Raw genomic sequence first — 10153 nt, forward strand, 5'->3', positions numbered from 1 at the left:
GTCTTGACTTAGTCATTTTCTCCGAGGATAACACAGACCTGAGGAAACAGGGTCTCTGAGAGAACTCTTGCGTGTATGTAACAAGACAAGACATGCACAACACTGCTTATAAGACCGCCATTTGTTAAAAAACAAAAACAAAAAACTGGAAATGACCCATGACTCCACTAACTGTGGAGTGGGTAACCCAGCTGTGGTATATTTATATGATGAAAAGCTGTACAGAATGTTAAAAAAAACTGGTGCTACACACAGCTAAACAATTTTAGAGCTATGAAGAGGTAAGTATCTCTTAAAGCAGAATGGTTACACAAAGCTCAGAGTCCTCCAGCTGGGAGGGAAGGAGATGGCGTGACTGGGGAGGGATTCATTGGGAATAGAAGGCATTGGTCATGTTCCAGTTCTAAACTGGATGGTGGGTACAGGAGTACTTGTTTTCCTCTAACTTAACCATTGCATACACATTGTGTATCTAATTTTAAAGTATGATATTTCACAATTTAAAGGATTTTAAAAAGGAAAAACATAACTGTGTATTTGTGTGATATTATATTCAGTCAGAAAAGTTGCCTTCCATTTTTTTTTTAGTAATGACATCTCTCAGTGCTGGGCTTTTCTCCACAACAAGACTCTTCTTTCTCATATCCTATCATATGAGACCTCCAGATACACACAAACACACACAGATACATATAAACTCACACACGTATACCCACATGACTTAAATAATATACTTAGAACAACAGTAAATGAAGGTTTGCTGTTCTCGTTTCTTCATTCATCTCAGTCATTTTCTCCAAGGATAGCACAGACCCAAGGAAGAAGGGTCTTGCTCCCACATGGCCATTGAGCTTAGAAACTGCAGAGCCTGTGGTGTGGAGGCATCAGCTCTCACACACTCCCCCTCTCCAGCGTCCTCAGTCCAACCCTCTTTGCTTTCCCCATTTGAGCTCTTGTCACGATTAATGAATAGTAATTGGAGACGCCCTTGAAAAATAATTGCAGCCTCTTGCCAATATTCTTGGAGAGGTACAAGAAAATAAAAAACCTACACTTACCGAGATCTCTTTGGAGTGTCCAGGTTTCCATAGCTGATTCAGAGGCTCTCAACCCACACTTGGGCAAAGGCATTAAAAAATGTAATCAACCTGGCAATGGGACTCACATCCTAGGCCTAAACACAATTATAAGATATTTTTTGAGAGGTCAAATCACCCTAGCAGATGTTTTTGCCCCAATTTTATTTATCCTTTCCTCTTAAAAATACCAAATTGAATACCCCAGTGGAGATATTCAGAGTATCAGGTATAGCTCATCTTCCTTAGATTAGAACAAAAATAAACCTGTAATGATATTTGCACTCTCATGTTCGTGGCAGCATTATTCACAATGGCCAACACATAGAAACAACCTAAATGTCCATTGACAGACAAATGGTACATATATACAGCAGAATACTGTTCAATCTTTAAAAAGAAGAAAAATCTGCCATTTGCAACAACATGGATGAATCTGGAGGCCATTATGCTAAGTGAAATAAGCCAAACTCAGAAAGACTAATACTGCATGATTTTGCTTATATTTAGAATCATAAAAAAGAAAAAAGAATAGTAACAGAGTAGAATGGTGGTTACCACAGGCTGGGGAAGGAAGGAAAGGGGAGCTGTTGGTCAAAGGACACAAACTTTCAGTTAGAAGACACATTAGTACTGGAAACTTAATGTGCAGCATGCAGACCAGACGATAGTCAATAATAGTGGGCCAGGCTCGGTGGCTCAGCCTGTAATCCCGTGCCTTGGGAGGCCGAGGTGAGTGAATTGCCTGAGCCCGCGGGTTCAAGACCCGCCTGGGCAACTTGGTGAGACATCATCTCTACAATAAATCAAAAAAATTAGCCGGGCATGGTAGCACGTGCCTATAGTTCCAGCTACTTGGAAGGCTGAGGTGGAAGGATCGCCGGAGCTCAGCAGGTCGAGGCTGTGGTGGCCGGGAGCAGCCACTGCACTCCAGTCTGGGCTGCAGAGTGAGACTCCAACTCAAAAAAAAAAAATAATAATAATAATAATAATAATAGTGTGTTGTATACTTGAAATTTGCTAAGAGTAGATGTTGTCACCAAACAATGGCAGCTATGTGAGGTGATGGATGTGTTAATTAGCTTGATAATTATTTCACAATGCATACATAAATCCAAACATCACATTGCGTACCCTAAGTACAATTTTTATGTGTCAATTGTATTTCGATAAAGCCAGGAAAAAAAAAAACCTACCTTAGTTTTGTGGGTTTTTTTTTTTTTTTTTTTAAACTCTGGCACCTGCAGCACTTCTGAGCCATCATCTTGAAAACATCATTCACTCCACCTGAGGGCACCTGAGGGCTTTCCTGAGTAAAATTACTCTTAGCAAGAAGAGCTTATGGGGTTTGCTAATCTCATCGATCCTAGGCAGCCTCCTCAGAAGCCTCCACAGGACCCTGGGCTCTGTCTTCTCTGGGTGAGCCCCAACTCCAGGACATGACGAATCAATACACAAACCGTTATTCTCACCATGAGCGGAACAATTACTAAAATCTATTTGCCAGTAAATGTGCCTTGTCTTGTAAATCATTGGGTCGTTAACCTTAACAATTGCAATGTGCTGTCTCTATCCAATTCAATTAAAGTACAGACCAAGGTAATACTTAAGAATACATTTTGGGCAAGAGAATATACTATTATAGTATTATATCCTCATAAATTAAAGAATACATTTGTTCCTCTTATTAGAAAAGGAACACTGCATGATAAACATAGGGCAGAGGAGAAACAAAGGCAATGATTCTAAGAATAACTGGAGAGGACTAGAGAGAACAGGAATTTGAAGGCACAAGCAAGTCACCTATAGTCACTAGTCCCTCCCGCAGCATTGCTGCAGAATTTCTGGTCGGAATTCATGGTGTCCTCAGACCCTTAGTGGTTAGAGCTGTACCTTGTGAAATGGAGATACCCGAGTTGTACCACAGGGCAAAAACAGTCTATTACCTGTTCCCAATCTGACACTGCTGTACTGAAAAATTTGAAGCCAGCAAGTAGAAAGCTCTGGGTCCTGACACTACTTCTCTACAGTCTGGGAGGAATCCTTGTAATTCATATATATTTTGAGAGCCAGTCAAGGAAACTTCCCTGGTAGTGTCCTTTCCTAGTTTCCCTTCCATTTCCCATTCCAGGGTTAGATAAAAAGCAAGAAAACATAATAACAAGAGCATATCTCAAGATTTATAGTGTCTGTCACAAGATTAGATAATATAGAGATACACATTCTTGTTCTTCCCAAAGGGCTCAAAATGAAGCTTCTCTTCCATCTTCATCCTTCCAGAATTCCTCCAACCTGGGCCACTTTCTAACCAGGTACTAACCAGCACATTTTCATTCATGAGCTATATAAGTTATCTATTGCTACTATAACAAATTGCTACAAACCCAGTGGCTAAAACCAACACAAATGCATTATCTTACAATTTAATAGGTGAGAGGTACAATGCAGGTCTCACTAGGCTCACTGGCAGGGCTGTCTACGCTCCTTTCTGGAGTCTCCACAGAAAAATCTGCCCCCTTGCTCATTCAGGCTGTGGACAGAATTCAGTTCCTTGTTGTTTTAGGACTGGGGTTCCTGTTTCTGCGTTGGCTGTAACCTGAAGACGGTTCCCAATTGCTAGAGGCTACTTGCATTTCGGAGTTGGTGGCCCTCTTCTTACTTCTGAAAGCCAGTCACAGGGGGTATTATTCAGCCCACCACATAAAAGCCATGCTCATTGCTAGATAGGCCATGACAAAAGATGAAAAAAGAGGGGAAACCTGGCCATCTTCTCCCTTTCCTGCCCACCCCCGCCCCGTCCTTCCTACATTTCCATTCTCTACTTTGAGAGAAATTTGGCCACTCACCATATTCCCATTTTCAGAAAGAAGACCAGTTGCAAGACTCTGTTCTCACTGGCCGCAAAGAAAAATCCATGTCTACTCGGTTTTCTCTGGGTGAAACTATTCATTTCAGAATCTGCCCATTGGTTTCCAGGCATTAATTGACATAAAGATCACCTGGAGAACACATTCTGGTTCAGGATCCAGTTCTGACGTCTTCCTGTTGAAAGTGAGTTCCCTGGTCAACAAACTGGGTGGAGAAGGCTGGGAAGCTCCTCAAGCCATCATGCACCCAGCAGGCCAGGAATAATTCAGGTACAAATGGTCTAAGAGGGAGCTTGGACCTCAACCTTGGCAGGTGACCCTCAGTCCGGACACTCTCCAGATCCCCTCCTTCTCTTTCTTTTGTGGCTGCAAGAGACTTCTTTCTTCGCAGCAGCCAGGCCTGTGGTTTCTAGTTCTAACACCTTCCAGAGGAGGACCTCAAGGCAAAATTCTCACTCAAGATGCCTAATATCATAGAGTCATGAAAAGCATGCCCCCATTTGGGGTTAGCATAAGGTTATGTGATCTTGGGCAAGTTCCTCCACAGGGCCCCAGTTTCCTTACCTATCAGATGTGGAAAATAATAGTAATGAACTTAGGTGGCCTTTACAAAGATTCACAGAGATGCTTTTTACAAACCCCAAGCACAGTGTTTTCGCATCAAAAGAGTTGAGCTGGTGTGTGATCACTGATGCCATTATTATTCTGTGTTTTCCCCAAGTTGCTCTGTGCCCTGGCAAACAGCTTAGCCCTTCTAAACACTGGTTCACCCTACCCAGTAAAAAGAAATGAGGAAGACCTTTTCCCATTTCTGAAGGTCAGACAGAATGTCATTAAGACATTTGTTTTCCCAGCTTCATTGTCAAAACCTGGGGGGATCACAGCAAGAAAGAAGATATAATTTGCAGAAATGAAATACGCATTATGTTTATGGTATTAGTTTATTTTAGAGAAAAAACTGATGCATTTTTTTCTGTCATGAGCCAGGTGGTAACTATGTTTGGCCTTGGGGAACATACAGTCCTTTTCACCACCTCTCAACTCTGCCATTGTAGTGTGAAAGCAGTCACAGAAAACATCTGATGAATAGGCACAGCTGTGTTTCCTTAAATTTATTTATAAAAGCAGGTGGTAGGTTGCACTCAGCCCACGTGCCATAGTTTTCTGACCCCTGTTTTAGACCAACATCTAGAAGGTTCTGGTTTAGTTCTTGTGCTAGAATCCCCTATTCCGCTCCTAATTTTATTGTCATTTTTTACCATCCTTAAAAGCATATTTCAATAAATGTTTACATCCATGGCATGTCTTGGAAAATTTAAATTGAAATTCATGTAAATACTTGGGACACATTCTAAAACCCACAAAAGAGGTTACTACTAAAGGATCTGGTTTTTGTTAAATAATAACTGTTATTTGGGGGATTTGGATAGCTACAGAACTGTGTGATTTTAGACAAGTTACTTAACATCTCTGATATTCAGTTACCTCCTTAGTTAAATACAAGATTCTAGTGGTAGCTATTTTTTTGAGGGTTAAAAGAAGTAGGAATATAAAGTACTTAGTCCAGTGCCTGGAGCATGGAAAATACAGGATCATTAGCATCATAATGGCCTATCACCATCTAGAGAACATCTAGTTATCAAAAGAGTTTCTTCTGCAGTGGCCAGGAGTGGCCACTGCACTCCAGTCAGGGCGACAGAGTGAGACTCCAACTCAAAAAAAGTTTCTTACTTAAAAAATAAGTCAACATCTACTGAGATAACATCTACTGAGTCAACATCTGTCTGAGGAAACTACCTAAGTTTTCTGAATAGGGGCTTCAACATTCTGAAAAATAGTCTCAAGGTTAAAGAGAATTCAACAAACCCACCCCATGGCTTACAAATTGCAGGTCAATGGGTGCATCAGCTGGGTCAGGCCTGATTAACACAATATCTAAAATGTTTAAATTTAAATGCATTTGAGTCACACACTCTCAGTTACCTGAAGCTTACAGTTGCCTTCATAGAAAGGAACTACACACTGTTTTGTTATCATTCTGGCCCTGAAAGTATTTGAGTGTCTTACCCCTGGCCCAAACTTTCAAGGTTAGGTTTTACTATTACAACCCCGGCTTCTCATATCATGATCTCATTGCCATCAATATATCTGGAGGAAGAGTCCTTACCTTTTCAGAAACGTATGACTAGTTCCCAGAACAAACGTCATCCAAGTCTGCCAAAAATGAATGTAATTAGACAGGTTAACTGCAAAATGAGATGTTTACTTTCTTCCATGCTGGTAGTTGTCAGACCTCACATATAAAAGCTTTTGAGAATGTCTACACATACACACACGCGCGCGCGCGCGCACACACGGAGTAAATTTTTCTTTAGAGGTACTCATTCATTTTGAGACTTACTGCTAGTGTTCATTATTGAGGACCCAAGAGTCTATGAGGGCATATTCACAGGAGATTATGAAGGATATCCAGTCCCAAAGGATGAGGCCACGTTGCACTGTGGAGTAACCTGACTTAGGGAATGGATCAGGTGGGAGGAGGAGTTTTTCTCTTCCATAATCAGGGGCAGACAAAGAAGCAAATGGCAGGGGTTAGGCTGACTGGGGTCTTGGAAGAATGGCCTCCTGTGTGATTTTCTGTGCATTGCTCATGGAACTGTATTAAGGTTGGACAGATGGTACAGCCAGTCTAGGCCATCATCATAGCCCACAGGAGAGGCCCTGGAAGATACTGGCTCAGGATCTCTTTGTAGCCTGACTTGGCCCTGGACTTTCAGTGTGTACTTACAGGCACTGGTATCCTGGAAGTTACAGAGCTGGCATTTGATGAATTCACTCTAACTACAGAGTCAAGAGAATTACTATTGGGAATAATGTTCTTAATAAGAGCAAGGAGTAATAAGAGGCATTTCAACAATGTAAATCAGATCATATCACTTTCTGCTGCAAAACCTCCATCCAATGCATTACCTTTCATCTAAAGCAAAACTATGCTCCTCATGAGGCCTGCAGGACTGTCCTGCAGAATCTGACTGGCCCTTCCCTGCCCACTTTTCCAGTCTCATCTTTTTTTTTTTTTTTTTAATAACAGTCTTATTGGGATATAATTCACATGCTATACAATTCACCCATTTAAAGTACACAATTCAATTTGTTTCACTATGCTCATGGAGTTACAAGATCACTACCACAATTAATTTTAATACATTTATATCACCCTAAAAAACCCCTCTGTACCTATCAGCAACCACTCTTCATTTCTCCTAATCTCACAGTCCCTGACAGCCACTGATCTACTTTCTGTCTCTATAGATTTGCCTATTATGGACATTTCAGATAGTGACATCATTACAATATGTAGTCTTTTGTGACTGACTTTTTTACTTAGCATAATGTTTTCAAGGTTCGTCTGTGTTGTAGTAGCTACCAAATACTTCATTTTTATGAGTGAATAATATTCTATTGTAGAGATACACTACATTTTGTTTCTCCATTCATCAGTTGATGGACATTTTGGTTGTTTTTGTTTAAAATAAGTTTCACAGGTTCTTGTTTTGCTGGGGAGAAGGTCTCCTCACACCACATTTTGGAAGTCATCTCCCCCTTCACACCCTCATCTTGGGCCTCTGCTCCTCCTCCTTCCTGCCCTTGGCTGAGAAACCTACATTCCAGTCTTATCACTGCCTCAGGATCTTTGCACTCACTGTTCCAGTCTGGAAAGTTCTTCTCCCTTGAAGTAGATCCTGTTAGATGCCTGTCCAAGTGCTGTTCTTACCCTGATGCTTGCAAGCAGCATTTCTCTCCTCATGACTCAGAGGACATCCTGATTAGTCTAGTGCAAGAGTGTGCAAACTACAACCCTAGGGATAAATTTGGCATATTACATTTTTAAATAATTTAAAAAAACAAAAGAATATTTTATGCATGAAAATTACATGAACTGCAAGTTTTAGTGTCCATAAATAAAGTTTTTATTGGAACACGATTATGCCTGTTCATTCTTTTTTGTCTCTGGCTGCTTTCACACTACAATAGCCCAGTCGAGTAGTGGCATGCTACAAATCACAGTGGCAAAGTCAGACTTGAAATCATTTTGAGGCCACATTATCACCTCTCTGTGTGAAGATATTTTCAAAGATAAAACATAGAAAATCTCATAACAGGTAAGCATTTACATATGAATATCTGCAATCTATTTTGATGATAGGGAAATAACTTTGACCCTCAATTAGACAAAATGTTTTCTACCCCAAAAAGAACACTAACTTTGACCTCCAATTAAGCAACATTTTATTCCCCCAACTAAGCAAAATCTCATCTCCCCGAAAAGAAATCCATTTTTCTCATTATTAAACCTGGATTTTAAAAAGTTATATTCAATTTTTGTCATTCTATTTTGAATTTCAGCAATAAAAATTTTGTGGAAATTTGTCTTCTCTCTTATAAAAGTACCTACATAATATCCTCAATTTCACTCTCTGGCCTGCAAAGCCTGAAAATATTTCCTATCTAACCATTTACAGAAAAAGTTTGCCAGTCATGATGATTCTTTTCTCTTGTTGGTGATTTTAAGGGTGGACAACAAGCCCAGGACTGACCAATGAGATGTAAGAGGCAATGTGCTGGGCACGTCTGGAAAATCTCTCTTCTTTCTCTGGATGTTGTTTCACGTGGGATGCTGGGAACTATGGCCATCATAAGGAGAGCCAGGCAGAGGACCAGCTTCAGGCTTTAGGGTACCCTGAAGATGGGCGGGCAGGAAGATGGAAGAAACAGCATCCCTGTGTTATAATTGGGCCCTAAGTCATTAATAGACCTTAGAATCCTCTTGCCTTGGGATTTCTTTTCAAGTAAAAACAATTAATGTTTTTATTTTTTACACTATTTGAATGAGAGTATTCTGTTATTAGCTGTCCAAGGCATTCTAACTGATATCACCCCAAAACAATCTTATGACTCCTTCTCATCATCAAGGGGTCAGGGTAAATGTTTCCTCCTCAGGGGAGGTCACTAATCACTCTAAGGAAAGAGACTGTGACACCCTCCCCAGCCCCCATTAGTTACATTTACTATCTTGTATCACTATCTATAATGATCTTATTAGTCAACATAAGTTTCCTGAGATCAAGGGCATTGTCTCATCTGCCTGTTACCCTAGGGCTTAGAACATAATCTGGCACCAAGTGGACATTGACACCAAGTGGATGCTCCATAGACATCTGTGGAATGAACAGAATTCTACTAATATTTTGACTGTACTCAATAGTATTATTAAATTATTTTATTAATCTAATTTAAATGTGTTATTATAAAATTGATTTACTAGTGAGTTAACATATTATTAATACAATATTGAAGCCATTAATATTTATGAAGATTGCTAAGTGATATTAATATTTACTCTGAATAAATATGTGCAGTGTTTATTATTCAAGCTAACATTTTTGTAGTGCATGCTATACTCGGTGAACTTATTATGCATCCCTCAATTAACACTTATAATTAATTATAATTATTATTGTTAAGTAAATATCATTGTCCCCACATTATAGAAGACTATGAAAGTCTATTTTCTTTTAAATGATCTATACTACTAGTATAAGCTACGGCAATAAAAGAATAACAATATATATTTTGTAAAGACCAACAGACTTAAATTGAATTCATTGTTTTGCACCTGGGACCCTTCTGGTGGGAAAATTGCACTAAACTAAAGTGTTTTTGTCCCAGTACTCATCCTTACCTCCCTGCAAGAAGAAATCCTAGCCAGAGGAGGAGGAGGTAGTATGCTCCCCAGGGAGACATTTCAGACCCAATTTTCCATGGCAGGTAATGACGGTTATAGCATCTGGCATCTGACTCTAGGTCTGCCCTTTCCTCCCCAAGGAGGCCCCATGGTGACACACGGTAATTGCCTAGCTCCTCTCAGGGTTGTACAGTTATGCAGAAAGGCTGCAGCAAATCTCCTGTTCTCTTTTGATAACTTCTCTACGAGCTGGCCAATTACCATCTCCCCCAAGCCTGCTTCTGGGATGCTAGTTGACTCAATTTTTTTTTCCCCCAGAAAAGTTACATACTGGTTTCTGGATGATCTCTGCTTTAAACTGAATAATTTTCTATGACATTATCTCCCTGTACAAAATTCCTGCTGGTAGAAAGGGCATGTATGTAAGAAGTAATGAGCATCCCCCTAGGTCAATAATCTTTGTA

This window comes from Carlito syrichta, unplaced genomic scaffold (assembly GCF_000164805.1).
Source record: "Carlito syrichta isolate Samal-C Ts95f unplaced genomic scaffold, Tarsius_syrichta-2.0.1 Scaffold289333, whole genome shotgun sequence".
Classification (NCBI taxonomy): domain Eukaryota; kingdom Metazoa; phylum Chordata; class Mammalia; order Primates; family Tarsiidae; genus Carlito; species Carlito syrichta.